The following is a 17423-nucleotide window of genomic DNA, read 5'->3' as shown; positions in this document are numbered from 1 at the left end:
TGTGTAACACTGGGTGGACAAACATTTTGGTCTCATTATTTGTTATATGTTTTGAAGTTATTGATGTTGAAGGCATGTTTCCATAACAATGTTTTATGTTATGAGACTTATTTGGTTGTTAAGTTGCTTTAATTGATTTATTTCCGCTTCGATGAGCACGTGTAAAGGCGAGCAAGTGATGTCAGGTGTTTAAATTGTGACATTTTTATATAATTCGTGTTATATAGCAGGTTTATGTTGTGTTTGAGTGACACTTTATATGTGTTGTTGTCTTATATTCGCATTATTTCGTGTTTTAGGGTTTAAGGTGCTACATCATAAGGTTTTGTGTTTAATATCGACAATTGAACAAAGTTATTATTAAGAATGAGTATCCTCTTTTGAGAATTGACGATTTGATGGATCAATTGGTTGGTGCTTGCATATTCGGTAAGATTGATTTGTGGTTGGGTTATCATCATATTCGTGTGAAAATATAAGATATTACGAAGATGTGTTCAGAACGAGATATGGTCATTATGAGTATTCGATGATGTCTTTTGGTATGTCTAATGCGCCTGGAGTGTCTGTGGAGTACATGCATAGAATGTTCCATCCATACTAATATCAAATTGTGGTTGTGTTCATCAATGATATTTTGATATATTCTAAGTATGATGAAGAACATCTGAAAGTTGTATTGCATACCTTGAAAGAAAATAAGCTGTATGCAAAATTATCTAAGTATGACTTATGGTTGAAAGAAGTGAGTTTCCTTGGTCATGTGATATCTAGTGATGCTATCGTAATGAGCTTCTATTGCGGTAAGACAAGACACTAGAAGAGAAACTGCCCAAAGTACCTGAAAGATAAGAATGATGGAGTAGAGACTTCAAATTCATGTATTTTTGTTATAGATTTTTTTTTCTACTTTTACATCATTGGTATTGGATATTGGATGTGGTTCTCACATTTTTACTAATGTGCAAGGGATGAAAAGGAGTAGGAATTGACAAAAGGTGAAGTTGATCTATGAGTTGCTAATGGAGCAAAGGTTGCTGCTTTAGGCGTAAGAACTTATGTATTGACTTTACCTAGTGGTTTAATAATTCAGTTAGAGAAATGTTATTATGTACCTGCAATTAACAAGAATATTGTTTTTTTTCTTGTTTGGACACATTTGATTTTTCATTCATAATAAAGAACAATTGTTGCTCAATTTATTTGAATGATGTATTCTATGTTACTACACAAATTAAAAATGAATTGTATGTCCTTGATGTTGAAATGCCAATTTATAACATTAATACTAAAAGGATGAAATCTAACGAGTTAAATCCAAGTTAAAGTTGTCATTGTCGCTTAGGCCACATAAATGAGAAACTCATTCCCAAACTCCATAAAGATGGACTCTTGGACTCTTTTGATTACGAATCATGTGATACACAGATCTGAATCCTTTAAAAAGTTCAAGGAATTCAAGAATGAAGTACAATACCAACTAGGTAAGAATATTAAAACTCTTATAGCAGTCGAGGCGGTGAATATTTAAGCCTAGATTTTGATGACCATCTAAAAGAGTGTGGGCTTATATCCCAACTTACTCTTTATGGAACACCACATTAGAATAGTGTATCTGAGACAAGAAATCAAACATTGTTAAACATGATCCGATCCATGATTAGTCACGTCGATACTCCAAACTCCTTTTGGGGACATACTCTATTGACAACAGCTTGCACACTTAACCGTGTTCCATCCAAAAAGGTTGTGAAGACATCATATGATATATGGATTGGTAAGAAACCACATTTTCTTACATGAATATTTTTTGTTGTGAAGTTTATGTGAAACAACAAATTTCAACTAAGCTTGAGCCAAAATTGACAAATGCTTATTTGTGAGGTATCCTAAAGAAACAAAATGGTTTTACTTCTACAATCCTTCTAAGGGCAAAGTGTTTGTCGTCCAAACTAGAGTATTCCTGGAAAAGAGATTTACTTCCAAAGGGATCAGTAGAAGGGAAGTAGAGCTTGAATAAATTAAAGAATCACAAAACATTGATACTCCTATGAAGGAATTAGAGCAGGAAACACAAGTAATTTGTGAAGAGGAAATTGCTCAAGTAGAACGGCCCAATCAATTCAGAGGCTCTGTTCTAATTTTAAAAATGGGCATATATATATATATATATATATATATATATATATATATATATATATATATATATAATATATATATATATATATATATATATATATATATATATATATATATATATATATATATATTATATATATATATATATATATTTATATATATATATATATATATATATATATATATATATATTTATATATATATATATATATATATATATATATAATATATATATATATATATATATATATATATATATATATATATATATATACACACATATATATATATATATATATATATATATATATATATATATATATATATATATATATATATATATATATATATATATATATATATATATAATTTTAATGATTAAAAATGACAAACAAAAGATAAAATTATATATTAACCATATGAAGTATCAAAAAGTTCAAAGGTATTGTTTAAACTACTAACACCATTTCTTACAACTTAAATTATCTAATTACATAAAAAGAGCCTTCCTATGAACACTTTTTGAAGCAAAATCGTCAACTAAGTCTTCATATTTTATTGTTTCCAAAATATTATTTTCAATAGCTATTAATGCCAATCCATTAAGCTTTTCTTGTGACATGGTAGACCGCAAGTAAGTCTTTAACAACTTCAATTTTGAAAAACTTCTTTCTGCAGAAGCAACTGTCAGAGGAATAGTCAATAAGATTATATATGCAATAATTGTATTAAGAAAACAATCCAAGCCTTTTAAAAATAGTAATATATCAGTAGGTCTTATGGTTTCTTCAGGCAACATTTCTTTTAGTAACTTCAACTCTGCAAAAAATTCATTCCCATCAATATCAGATTGCTCATTATGTTTCAATGTCTGCTCAAAGTTAGTACAACAAGACTTCAAAGTTGCATCATCTAATGATTGTAACTTGTGAGAAGTAAACAAGAAACAAAAAATACTTTCATACTCTTGGTATTGCTCAAACCTCTTATTAAGAGAAACAACAACTTGATCAACAAGGTAAAGAAAATAATTAACTCTGAATGATTCTTCTTCTGATAGCTCGACTGATGGGATATTCAAATTCTCATCAATTTGCCTTTTTCTTTTAATTATACGCCTTTGAGGAAATATTAGGGCAATATTCAATTCCACCGTAATTTCCTTAGCATTAATTAATACCTTATAAAAATCTGTTTCTCTATATCCCTCAAAATACGAAATCAACCCCTTAATTTTTTTCATAGCAACATCAATAAGAATATCTTTTTCCTATAAAAGTTTGCTAACAGAATTAATTGCAAATAATATTTCAAACCAAATGATTATAGCCATCAAAAACTCAAAATCACCAAATTCATTTGTTGCTAAGAATTTAGCTTCATTTTGTATTTTAGGATCAAGATCATTTTCTGACACTTCAACCAAAGCTTTTGTAAATTCTAACATTTGAGTTCTTATAGCTTTGGCACTTTATACACGACTCTCCCAACGAGTGAATGACAATGATTTTGGAGTCAACCCTTTTACATTATCTTTTAAAATTTGCCATCTTTTAGTAGAATTGGCAAAAATTGTATAAATGCGTTGAACAACTCCAAAGAAATTCCTAGCTTCAATACAAGAGTTAGCCATATCACACAATGCCAAATTAAGACTATGACAACCACAAGGAGTATAAAAGGCTCTCGGATTTATGTCTAAAAATCTCTTTTGCACACCTTGGTGTTTTCCTTTCATATTGGACCCATTATCATAACCTTGCCCTCTCACGTCAAATAGGTCGAGACCAAGTTCTTTCAATTCATTTTGTAAAACATCAAAAAGCCCTTGACCACTTGTATCATTCACATTCAAAAATCCTAAAAATGATTCATCAATACTAACAGAAGCTAAATAAATATCCACATATCTTATTATCAAAGACATCTGCTCTTGGTGACTAACATCAGGAGTACAATCAAGTATCACTGAAAAATACTTTGCCTGTTTGATTTTTCTAATGATTTCAATTTTAATCGCAGAACCATGCAATGAAATCAACTCATTCTGTATGTTATGCCCAAGATAATGAATATGAACTTTTTGAGTTGTAACACGTCTAACATGTTCTTGGATGATTGGGTCAAATTCAGCTAACATTTCAATCAAACCCAAAAAGTTTTCATTGCTATCTTCGTATGATTTCTCCTTAGAACCACGAAAGGATAAATTATGTTTAGCAAGAAATTTCACTATTGAAATAACTCTTTTTAAAATATTTTTCCAGTGATCCTTTTCTTTCTCAATTAATCTTTGAGTTGTTTTATCAATAGTTTGAAATTTTTGCAGCCTTTTGCGATACTCATACCAAGTAGTCATACTTTTAACATGTTCCATGCCCAACTCGTGCTCTTTAATTCTTTCATCAACATGTACCCAATCATTATAACCCTCATTTGCTAATTATCCCCTAACAATCCCATTTTTAAAAACTTTACAACAAAAACAAAATACTCTATCAAGCTCTTTCGAATAAATAAGTCAATCTCTATCACACACCTCTCCATTTGCTAAAGCTCTAGTATATAAATTAACCGTAAAACGTCTATTCAAACTATCTCTAGGACCCTTCACAATAGAATTATCTCTTTTAGGACCTTTCACAACTAATAAATCAATCAGTTTAGGTTGAAGACGATCCCAATTTCTTGGATCAAATATATCATAATCAACATTATCATCATCATCATCATCATCGACATCATCATCATTATTAACTTCATCAACAATTGACACATTATCAAGATTATCATTTTCAATGGGCACACTATTAAGATTATCATTTTCAATGGGCACATTATCAAGATTATCATTTTCAATGGGCACACTATCAAGATTATCATTTTTAATAGGCAAACTATCAATATTATCAACATAACGACTTTCATTTGAAACTTGTGGTTCTTTGATTAAAAATTTATCAAGAGCTCCTACTTGAGATTGAATTAACTCTTCAATTTTTTTCTTTTTCTTACGTTTATCATTTCCACATTCAAATTTTCTATTCTTATGAGGCATCTTAGGAGACATAATAAGAAAAACCTGAAATTTCTCACAATGTCTTTTGTGTCCGTCGATGATCTACTAATTATCCTGTTATGAAATTGTGTTCCTACATCAATAACAAAAAAAAAATCAATTACATTAAATAAAAGAAATTATAAATTAATCATCAAAAAATATTAATAATTAAATCATGGAGAAAAGACTTTAATTAATATTCAATTATATTTTATTATGTTGTATTCTTCTCTAATATAGTACCATAAAAAATTAATAATTATAAATTAAAAGAAAATTATAAATTAATAGTAAGAAAATAAATTACATTTAATAAATTATAAATTAATCATAAAAAATATCAATACTAATACATACTAATTTTGCTTTGAAAGATTCCAAATTGCAATTTGATCTTATGAGAAAAAGTAGGTATAAAAATCGTCACTAATACCAACAGTATTCTTGTTTTGAATTTTGATACTACTGAGTAGTATATACAGTATACTAGTATCCCATTTCACCATAAAATTTTATTTATTTATATATTATAATTTTATAAAGAACACAAGTTACCCTCATTTCCACCCTAAAATCTAAAATCTAAAATCAATATTGATACAGGAACTAAAATAGGATTTCACTCTAAAATTTAAAATAAATCTAAAATTACTATTTTTTCTACCTTCAAAATCAAATAATCACAATAAAAAAAATGGAAAGTAACTAATTGAATAAACTAACCTGATAAAAGAGAGGATTGAAAAGGAAAAATAAGATTTTTTTTCCTGGTTTCAAACAGCTCTAACAGAGAAAGAGAGAAGAGAATAACGTTTGAGAAGAGAGAGAAGTGAGAACGTGTGAGAAAGGAGAAAAAAAACGTTTGGTTTCCAAATATCCTATTTTTCAGCATTTAATATTTTATTTATTATATGTGATACAAAAATATTTTTATTTATTAATTTTTTTATATTCACTAATAATAGTTAATTTGAGGCCCCACAAAAAGTGAGGCCCTGTGCTACTGCACAACTTGCACAGGAAAAGAACCGGCCCTGCCAGCGTAGGTCAAACAGAACATGCTATTAACCTGAGAGATATGGTTGTCTCGTAACTGATCAAGGTGATGTATTACTCGTAGATTAAGACGAGCATGCGACCTATAAAGAGGCCACCATTGGTCATGAGTCTGAGAAGTGGCTAGAAGCCATAAAATATGAAATGGATTCCATGTACATAAACCGGGTTTGGACCATGGTAGAGCTTCTTGTTGGAGTTAATCCTATAGGATGCAAATGGGTCTTCAAAAAGAAGATTAGCATGGATGGTAAGGTACATCCTATAAGGAAAGATGGGTTACTAAGAGTTATAAGTAGATTGATGGTGTAGACTATGATGAAATATTTTCACCATGGTCAATGCTTAAATATGTTCAGATTTTACTTACTATCGATGTATATCATGATTGCGAAACATGGCAGATGGATGTCAAGATTGCTTTCCCTAATGAGAATTTTCTTAAGGATGTGTACATGACACAACCTGAAGGATTTAACATACCAAATAAGACCAAAAGATATGTAAGTTACATTGATCAATATATGAATTGAAGCAAGCTTCAAGATGTTGGAATCTTAGTTTTGATGAAACAATAAAACAATGTGGATTCATGAAAAATGAAGACGATCCTTGTGTCTATAAGAAAGTTAGTAGGAGCTTGATCCTCTTCTTGACATTATATGTAGATGGCATATTACTCATTGGAAATAATATAGCTACATTGCAACAAGTGAAAACTTGGCTAAGGAAATGCTTTTCTATGAAAGACCTGAGTGAAACAACCTATATATTAGGAATTAGGATCTATAGAGATAGATCATAAAAACTGTTTGGCCTAAGTCAAAGTATATACGTAGAAAAAGTGTCAAGACACTTTAATATGCATGATTCCAAGAAAAGATTTATACATATGCAACATGGTTTGTGTCTATAAAAAACACAATCCCCTTTAACTAAGGAAGAAAGGGATCACATGAATAAGATTCCATATGCATCTGCAATATGATCTATCATGTGGAGCATGTTATGTACTCAACCAGATGTCTCGTATGCTTTAAATGCAACAAGTAGGTACCAATCTGATCTCGATGATGCTTATTAAGTAGTTGTCAAGATTATCCTTAAGTACTTGAGAAGGACTAAGAACTCATTATTGATATATGGAGGTCAATAAGAGCTCGTTGTAATTATATACACCGATGCTAGCTTTTAGATAGACAAAGATGACTTTAGATTTCAATATGGTTAGGAGTTATGCTTAAATGATGGTGTTGTAAGATGGAAAAGTTCAAAGCAAGATATAGTTGTTGATTCTACAACTAAGGCCGAGTATATTGTTGTCTCAAATGCAGCAGAGGAAGTTGTTTGGATCAATAAGTTTATTAGTGAATTTGGCATAGTCCATAGCATTATGGATCCCATTGATCTATATTGTGATAACAATGGTGCTATCGTACAAGGTAAGGAGCATAGATCTCACAAGCGATCCAAACACATACTTAGCCGATATCACCCTGTCATACGGTGAACTGACTTTTTGTGTTTTTATCGCAATGTCGCGGATAGCAAGAGTCGCCACCGACTTTTCTTTTATCCAATAAGGAAAGGTGGAAAAGAACAGGAAAGACCTTAATTTAGATTCTTAGGTACGGGAGGTACATTATACAAAGGGAAGGTATTAGCACCCTTTGTATCCATGGTTATCCATGGGCTCTTAATTGTTGGATCACTTATATTTTTGTCTGAAAAAGTGTCGGTGAATTGTTTAGAAAATGTTTTGAAAAAGAGAATTTAACTTTGTAATGATTCTCGTATGAATGTATACAAAGTGGTTATCTCGTTTAGTTTTGAAAATGGTTTAGAAAAATATAACTTGGTAATGATTCTAGTATGAATGTATACCAAGTGGTGATTTTCTAGGATTTGCAAAGTGTGAGGGGTGGAAAATGTTTTAGGTTATGATCCAGTAATTGAGAGTTATACCTTCCTAAGGTTTTTATGAACGTTTCCTATCCTTATGAGGGTAAAACTGTCCTTACTATTGAGAAGTAAGTAATTTTATCCTTTGGATGCAAAAGGGTCATCGTAGGGTCATGGATAGGTCATTGAAGGCAACAGTTGTAAGGATACCTTAGCATTCGAAGGGACGATCATCATTTAACCGTAGGCTACACCGAAGGGTCATCGAGGGACGAAATCATATATTCGAAGGCAACATCCGAGGGACCATGATTTATTTTTATGATGATTTAATCGAAGGGCCGTTGCTAAGTGTATCCCCATATTCGCGGGACATGACCGTAATACCGTAATATCGTAAGGCACAAGAGAGGTCCAAGATCACATATTTAAGGGCCACATTTTAAAGTTAATTAGGTGATTATGATGAATCTCCACATTAAAATCAATACATTAAAAATAATACATTAAAATTAATACATTAAAATTAACACATTAAAATTAATTATTAAAATTAACACATTAAAATTTATTAAGCAATTTAGGGTGAGCCTCCACAAGGGTATCCCACAAATAAAGTGGAAGACCTAACGACGATCTTTTTCTGGGACATATGAACCTTTGCAAAATTCAGCAAACGGGTTAGCATACCAAATCAGGATGCAATCAAGAGTTGCACCAAAGCAGTAATAGTATCAGGTAAACAGAGCATGGTTATGATAAAACAGGTCAGATGGGCAAAAATCAAAACAGAGCGAAAAAACAACGGCATTCATTACAACAATTCAAGGTATCTAGGCATACTTAAGTCCACATGCAAAACCTCAAATATATTTATGCATTCAATTATGGTATCACATGTGAATTCGGAACATAAAGCGGCGATAGTAACGCAAACCTGTTTGCAATTGAATTGCAACCTTGAATTGGCCGATCGGATCGAATTGAGCGGTGCCGCCGGCTTTTCCTTCAGGGTTTCCTTGAGGGTTACTCGGAATAAGTTAAACAGTAGTCCTGAACACTCCACCACAAGCCGGTAGGATTTGTTCTTGGATTCTTCAACTAAAAAAACAAATTAAAACGAAGGAAATAAACTAGATCCTAACGTAAGGTTAGATCCGGTAAAAAGGTACACAATAGTTTCCGTTGTAGAAACTATTGTGCGAAAAGAATTAACTAAATGCTAAAAAGGAAATAGGAAATTGCAAGGGAAATAGTGTAGAACTCGTAGGAAAACAATGCCTAAGCTGCTGGAAAAGGAAATAGGCAAAAGTGAAAACGGCAAAGGAAAAATGTGGAAAAGCCCCCTCTTTAGGTTTTCTTGTGGCTATTTATATTGGTACCATTAAGTAACTACTTGCTGCCAAGAGGTCTTCAACGTGGCTAATTTCATGGCGTGGATATAGGGCCCAACACTCCTCAACGTCTCTTCAAGTCTCTGAGGCGTTACTTGCGCCCAAAAAGTAGGGGAGTGGTGTGACGCTCGTCACACCACGTGTGACGTCCGTCACAAGGCTGTTTTGCGTGACGCTCGTCACGCCCTCTGTGACGTCCGTCACAAGCACAACATTTGTGTCTTGCGCTTTGGGTTGGGCTTTGCTATTTGGTTCGCTTTCTCTCCTTTTTGCACCTCTTTTCCTCCATTTTTACTTGTGCTTCCAAATAAGCCACCTGAGACAAATAGGAAGAAAATACCGCGTAATATCTAACAACATAAAGTGAACTGAAATAAGTAATGATAAAATTTAATTGAATTAAGTCCTAAAATATGATATAATTTCATGTTATCACTAGGCGAGCGTGTAGCGAACAGGCCAGTTTGGGTCATTCGTGAGCTGGGCCTTCGTTCCTTTAAGATCAGTGTCATAAAAATGAGTCGGAGTGCCCTGAAAAAATGTCTTGAAATATTAATGGGCAAATTTTGGGGTATGACAGCTGCCCCTGTTCAATATTCTTGAACCGAGAGAGTCAGAATGGTATGTACGCCATTCGTGGTCTGGAGGTGGAAGATTATTGAACACTAAAATGCCCAAAAATTTGCGCTTGTCAATCAGGAGCTAGTCTTGATGGAGATGGGCTTAAAGATGCCATCCAGGGAATTTGATGATGAGAACTTCAGGGTGCGTCGTTCATTAGACGATATCTGAAGACGTGGGTGTCATACCGGGTCGTATGTTAGACCATATAGTGAGTTATCCATTATGCTGTCGACTTCGTTGGGGAGTCAGAGTGTGTCATATGCTGCTGGGGATAAAGGATCAGAATGGATCATGCGCTATATCGTATCTGAGTTGAAGAGAGGGCCGTACGTTAGGCTGTGTCTAATGATGAAAGGGGGTAGTTGTACACTAGACTACACTTCAGAAATGTACCTTACACTAGGTAGCATCTGAGGAGACGAAGGTCTAATTGGGTCGTACATTAGACCGTATCCGAGCAGAATGAGCCGTCCATTAGGCTGAATCTGATGATAAAAGGGGGTAGTCGTACACTAGACTACACTTCAGAAATGTACCGTACACTAGGTAGCATCTGAGGAGACGAAGGTCTAATTGGGTCGTACATTAGACCGTATCCGAGCAGAATGAGCCGTCCATTAGGCTGAATCTGATGATAAAAAGGGGGTAGTCGTACACTAGACCACCATTCAGAAATGTACCTGTCCGAAGGTAGCATCTGAGTAAGGGAGTAGCCGTATACTAGACTACCATTCAGAAATGTACCTGTCCGAAGGTAGCATCTAAGTAAGGGAGTAGCCGTATACTAGACCACCATTCAGAAATGTACCTGTCCGAAGGTAGCATCTGAGTAAGGGAGTAGCCGTCTATTAGACTACCATTCAGAAATGTACCTGTCCGAAGGTAGCATCTGAGGATTTGAAGGTCTAACTTGGTCGTACATTAGCCTATATCTGGGCAGAATCCGAGGACTTGACGGTCTAACTTGGTCGCACATTAGACTGTCACTGAGCAGAATCTGGTCTAACTTGATCGTACATTAGACTGTATCTGGGCAGAATCCGAGGACTTGACGGTCTAACTTGGTCGTACATTAGACTGTCACTGAGCAGAATCTGGTCTAACTTGGTCGTACATTAGACTGTATTTGATGACTGGAAGGTCTAACTTGGTCGTACATTAGACTGTATTTGATGACTGGAAGGTCTAACTTGGTCGTACATTAGACTGTATTTGCAGAATCTGACTTGAAGGTCTAACTTGGTCGTACATTAGACTGTATTTGCAGAATCTGACTTGAAGGTCTAACTTGGTCGTACATTAGACTGTCTTTGAGTGGTTGAAGGTCAGAATGGATCGTACGCTAGATCGTATCTGAGTTGTTGAAGGTCAGAATGGATCGTACGCTAGATCGTATCTGAGTTGAAGGAGTCATATGTTGAGATGAATCAGGATGAACCGTACGCTAGGCTATATCTGATAGTATTTGTGTATGCTGTATTTGCAATGCATATTTGGGATGAACTTATAGAGGCCATCGTTAGGAGGATGTCTGACTGAATGTTGACATGGAGTATATCTGAAAGATGTATCTGAAGAAGAAAGTAGTCGTACACTAGACTACACCTCAGAATATACCATACGCTAGGCAGTATCTGAGGGATATAGTTGAATCTTGAAAGTAATTGATAAAGATGTCCGTCTGAATGGACCTTTGTTTTGACTGTGTCAGGAGGATAATTGACCTGAAAAATAAAGTTAGCTTCATGCTATGTCATGATGCATGAGATGCAAATGTTGTATGCATGCGTGTGCTGTGAAATGATGTAATGAATGAATTATGCGTCTGAAATAAATGCGAACATTGTATGCATGTATATGTTATGAAATGAATGAATTATGCGTCAGGGGACGCTACTGGGGAAATAAATCTCAGTCTTCTGGTCGGAGATATTTGTATTGATGACCCTTTCTCAGCTGGGGGTATTTGATTTCTGTCTGATGGTGAAAACACTCGACAGAGCCTGGCTGGGGATAGAAGAGATGACCAATTCGTCTAGTGATGCCCATTTCTTCTGGGGAATAACTGGCTTAGCCGGGGAATAGAATTGGCAACAGATTCATTGGAAAGCCTGGTTAGACCTTCTCCTCGATCCTGAAGTCCTTTAGTAATTGTCATTGTTATTTTATGCATGTATTTTGATAAACATTGATCATATTCGAATGCATATATCAATTCAAGTTAAATCAACGCACGTTTACGCAAACAAAACAGAGAAAGTAAAACAAAAGCATCTTTTTGGAAGTAAAATTGTATTGATTTTGCAAGAGGGACTATAAATAGGCAATTTGAGTACAAGGAGACAGAAATCCTAGTAAGAGGAAATTGTCAGGCAAACCAAGAGAAGCTATGAGGAAAAATCCTGTTGATTTTAACTCCACTACTGTCATTATGTCTTCAAGCATCTCATCTCCTGCTGTCGGATAGAAGTGATCGGCTTGTTCAGTCCCTTGAACTTGGTTGAAGCAGACAGAGAATGAGGCATAGTCATACGCTTTAATCCCTAATTTTTGCCTGGACCGCCTTTTCAGGTTTTCAGTCCACCGGGATACCCTTTTTTGCTCAAGCCGCCTTTTCAGGTTTTCGACTTGCCGGGTGTACGTCTTTATATGTTTATCCCTAATTTTTGCCCGAACCCTTTTGGTTCGCCGGGATGCCCTTACTTTTGCCTAGGTACGTCGACCTAGCGGGTCTCTTTTACGCGTAGTATTTTTTAACTATGTCAGCGTTCACAGGATGCGGGAACTCTTCGCCATCCATTGTAGCAAGTATCATGGCTCCACCAGAGAATACCTACAAATGGCCCTTCGTATGTGGGAGTCCATTTGCCCCTGGGATCACCTTGTGGTAGAATGATACGCTTGATAACTAAGTCGCCGATTTGGTACACTCGTCTCTTGACCTTTTTGTTAAATGCCTGGGTCATGCGCTTCTGATATATCTGCCCATGACAAACAGCCGCAAGTCTCTTTTCATCAATCAAATTTATCTGATCGAGTCGAGTCTGAATCCATTCATCCTCGTCTAAACCCGCCTCTTTCATGATCCTTAGAGAGGGAATCTGAACTTCCATCGGTGGGACGGCTTCCATTCCGTAGACTAAAGAGAAAGGGGTTGCCCCTGTCGAAGTGCGCACTGAAGTGCGATAACCATGAAGAGCAAATGGTAACATCTCATGCCAGTCTTTGTACGTTACTGTCATCCTTTGTATGATCTTCTTGATATTCTTATTAGCAGCTTCTACAGCGCCATTCATCTTTGGCCGATATGGGGAAGAGTCATGGTGTTTTATTTTGAACTGCATGCAGCGTTCAGTTTAGTACCATTATCAGTGATAACTCTTTCAGGAGACAGCAGGTTTCTCGAATGTATATTTGATAAGATCCATCTTAGAAATCAATAAAGCGGTATGATTCAACATAGACTGTCTTAGTCGGCGAGCAGCCCAAGCCAAAGCGCAGCAAGCTTTCTCGAGCTGTGAGTATCTTGTTTCACAGTCGGTACCTTTTGCTAAGGCAGTGTATGACATGCTCTTTTCGACCAGACTCGTCATGTTGCCCCAGCACACCCTATTGAATTTTCTAACACAGTCAAATACATGATGAAAGGTTTTTCTTCAACTGGTGGTATCAAAATTGGAGGTTCTTGGAGATACTTCTTGATTTTGTCATTCATCATTCCATACCCTCTCTTGATTTTTCTTTTTTTAGTAATTTGAAGATGGGTTTGCAGGTAGCAGTCAAGTGTGGAATGAATCGGGCAATGTAATTCAAGTGTCCCAAGAAACCTCTGACTTCTTTCTTGTCTAATTCAGTACTCAGATCTATAGTTTCAATTGATTCCTCATGCGGCTGTATGGTCTTTTCTTCTTGTAGTACCAGTCTGGCAGGTTCTCCAGGGACTTCACAATCTTCCTCACTTCCATCCTCGGCTTGGTAGATCGGATTTTCAAAGTCATAATGAACAGTAGCAGAACTATTATCAACAGGATCCAGAGTGGATATGGATCGACAAATTGTTACGTGAGTGTGTGCAAGAAAACATAGCTTGTTTGAAAAATGACAGGAAAGATAAAGAGCGCAATATTTGAATGCAAAAGGTCCATTGATTTATTGAATATGAATATGCTTATGAAAATGACAAAACCCTTGAAAAATTAGCTATTGTGCCCCGGGCATAGACACAATGCTTTGAAATGCTAAAATAGCAATAACAATTACTCCTGACTAAAGGAAATCGGGATAGTGTCTTCAGCCTTCCAATTGTCGAGTCTGTCACCCATTGTTGGGAAAATCCGGCTATCCAAGTCATAATCGTTATCAGTGTCTTCCACAGCATTGACCGTCTCGTTATGGTTAGGCAGAGGGGCAATGATGACGTTAGGAGTAACCGGAGAATCAAATTCAATTGCCCCATCGTCGATCATATCCTGAATCTTATTCTTCAGCGGCCAACAATCGTTTGTATCGTGCCCAGGGCTGTCGGAGTGGTACGCACACCTGGCGTTGGGATTATAACGATGAGAAGTAGTGTTGGGCTTCATAGGAGGATCTCTGAGGGTAATTAAATTGGCCCTTAGCATAGCCTGCAGTGCCTGTGCTAAAGTCATATTGATCTTGGTAAACTGCCTTCTCGGCCTGTCTTGTCTGTGTTGGAAGTTTTGAGATGGTGGTGCTGCAATCGTAACTGCTCCAATATCGTGGTCACGGTTTTTCCTGTCACGACCCTTTTGACCGTACACAGCATTGGATTCATTCTTTCCCTGATAGGACTTTTTGGTGCTTGCAGAGGTAGCTGCCTGTATCTTTCCACTTCGAATGCCGCTTTCAACCCGTTCACCGGTCAAGATAAGTTCAGTGAAACCTGATGAAGAACTTCCCAATAGATGGCTGTAGAACGGGCCAGTCAGTGTGCTCATGAACATGTCCACTAACTCTCAATCAGTCATAGGAGGTTTGACTCTGCCAGCCAAATCTCTCCATTTTTGAGCATATTCTTTGAAGCTTTCTTTAGAGCCCATGGTCATATTTTGTAGCTGTAGCCGAGTAGGTGCCAATTCAGAATTATACTGGTAGTGCTCGTAGAAGGCCGTCGCTAAATCAGTCCAGGTGCGGATGTTAGAGCTCTCAAGCTGATAATACCACTCTAACTGGGTGCCAGACAGACTCTCTTGAAAGAAATGGATCCATAACTTCCTATCAGTGGTATGCGGCTGAATCTTTCTCACATAAGCTCTCAGATGCATCTGAGGACAAGACGCACCATCGTACTTAGTGAAAGTGGGGATTTTGAATTTGCGAGGAATGGTCACATCGGAGACCAGACCCAAACTTTCGAAATCCAGACCGGGCGCCTTCTGACCCTCCATAGCTAGCATACGTTCTTCCAGCAACTTGTACTTATCATCTCTTGGAGAGTACTGTTCATTTTCATAATCTTCATCGTCATCCTCAGGGTTGGAGAAATCAGTATTCTCTTCCTCTGAATCATTCTTCGCCCCCTCTTCTGGACCATTCGGGATTCCAAACTTGACTCCTGCGGCCTGTCCTTTACGCCTTCTTCCTGGGTTAATGTAACTCACAGCTTTCTTGTCTTTCTTCTTTTCGAGCAAAAGAGCCTTCAGTTCCTCCTGCCCCCTGGATAAGTTCAAGATTATCTTCTGGAGTTGAGCATTCTGAGCCTGGAGGTCTTTGACAATTTGTTCGAGGTCCATTTTTCTGTTTGGAGGAAAATCGTGAGAATACTGATCCCTTTAGAACACCTGTTATGCAATGTTATGCTATGCAATGTATGAAATGTTTTCAAGGACTTTTGGAATTTAACTTTGCATAAACCACCAAAAAAGGAAACTTTTCTTTTTCTTTTTTTTTTTTATTTTTTTTTTATACAAAATAGAGCAAAGTTAAATCCCTAAGTCCTCGAAATGGTTAGTTCAATGTTATGATGTCATGATGTTATGATGTTAAGATGTTATGATGTTAAGTAAACAACAAGCACAAGCAAGTCGCACAACCATCATTCCTAGGTTTTAAGGCTTGCATGAGTTCCATAGGTAATTACCCTCCCCACTGAAGTTTGGTTGGTTCGACCTGTCCTAGAATAGTAACTGGGTTCTAGAAGGATCTCAAATCATTGACCTTTCTTTAAGTCCACTTCAGTGCAACACCAAGTGGTTGACCAAAGCTTCCCTAAAGTCCAATCTCAAAGAGTGTAGTATCGAGTCTCAACCAACCCAAGTCGGAACCGAAGTCAGTTATCTCACTACTTTCTAATGGCCAGGATGAGTCAATTAGGGTTCTAAAGGTCTGGTTAATGCTTTAATGACACCACGCGGAAGCCAAATTTTTCCTCAAGTAACATGAGGAACATCAGGACAACCAAAGTGTCACATTAACCGTAGCCATCACTTTAACCATTCCAGTATACGCCGGATAGTCGCGATGATCTATTGCTACTTACCTAAGGTACACTAGATCCGGGTGTAGGATCTTTCACTCAAGAATACCCAAGCAGTCCCTTAAAAGTAAATCAGACACTTTTAAATAAGTGATCTTGTTTTTTAAGGTAACCTCTCTTGTAATCATTCCCCAGCAGAGTCGCCAGTTCTGTCATACGGTGAACTGACTTTTTGTGTTTTTATCGCAATGTCGCGGATAGCAAGAGTCGCCACCGACTTTTCTTTTATCCAATAAGGAAAGGTGGAAAAGAACAGGAAAGACCTTAATTTAGATTCTTAGGTACGGGAGGTACATTATACAAAGGGAAGGTATTAGCACCCTTTGTATCCATGGTTATCCATGGGCTCTTAATTGTTGGATCACTTATATTTTTGTCTGAAAAAGTGTCGGTGAATTGTTTAGAAAATGTTTTGAAAAAGAGAATTTAACTTTGTAATGATTCTCGTATGAATGTATACAAAGTGGTTATCTCGTTTAGTTTTGAAAATGGTTTAGAAAAATATAACTTGGTAATGATTCTAGTATGAATGTATACCAAGTGGTGATTTTCTAGGATTTGCAAAGTGTGAGGGGTGGAAAATGTTTTAGGTTATGATCCAGTAATTGAGAGTTATACCTTCCTAAGGTTTTTATGAACGTTTCCTATCCTTATGAGGGTAAAACTGTCCTTACTATTGAGAAGTAAGTAATTTTATCCTTTGGATGCAAAAGGGTCATCGTAGGGTCATCGATAGGTCATTGAAGGCAAC

The 17423-nt window shown here is 36.1% G+C and overlaps 1 pseudogene; it reads right to left on the bottom strand.

Annotated features, from left to right (window-relative positions):
• Window positions 1-2629: 2629 nt before the first annotated feature.
• LOC127093965 (uncharacterized) lies at window positions 2630-5197 on the bottom strand (annotated as a pseudogene).
• Between the last annotated feature and the right edge of the window lie 12226 nt (window positions 5198-17423).

This window comes from Lathyrus oleraceus, chromosome 6 (assembly GCF_024323335.1).
Source record: "Lathyrus oleraceus cultivar Zhongwan6 chromosome 6, CAAS_Psat_ZW6_1.0, whole genome shotgun sequence".
Lineage (NCBI taxonomy): Eukaryota > Viridiplantae > Streptophyta > Magnoliopsida > Fabales > Fabaceae > Lathyrus > Lathyrus oleraceus.
Note: the sequence above shows the minus strand (reverse complement) of the source record. Positions and strands in the feature narration are given on the sequence as shown.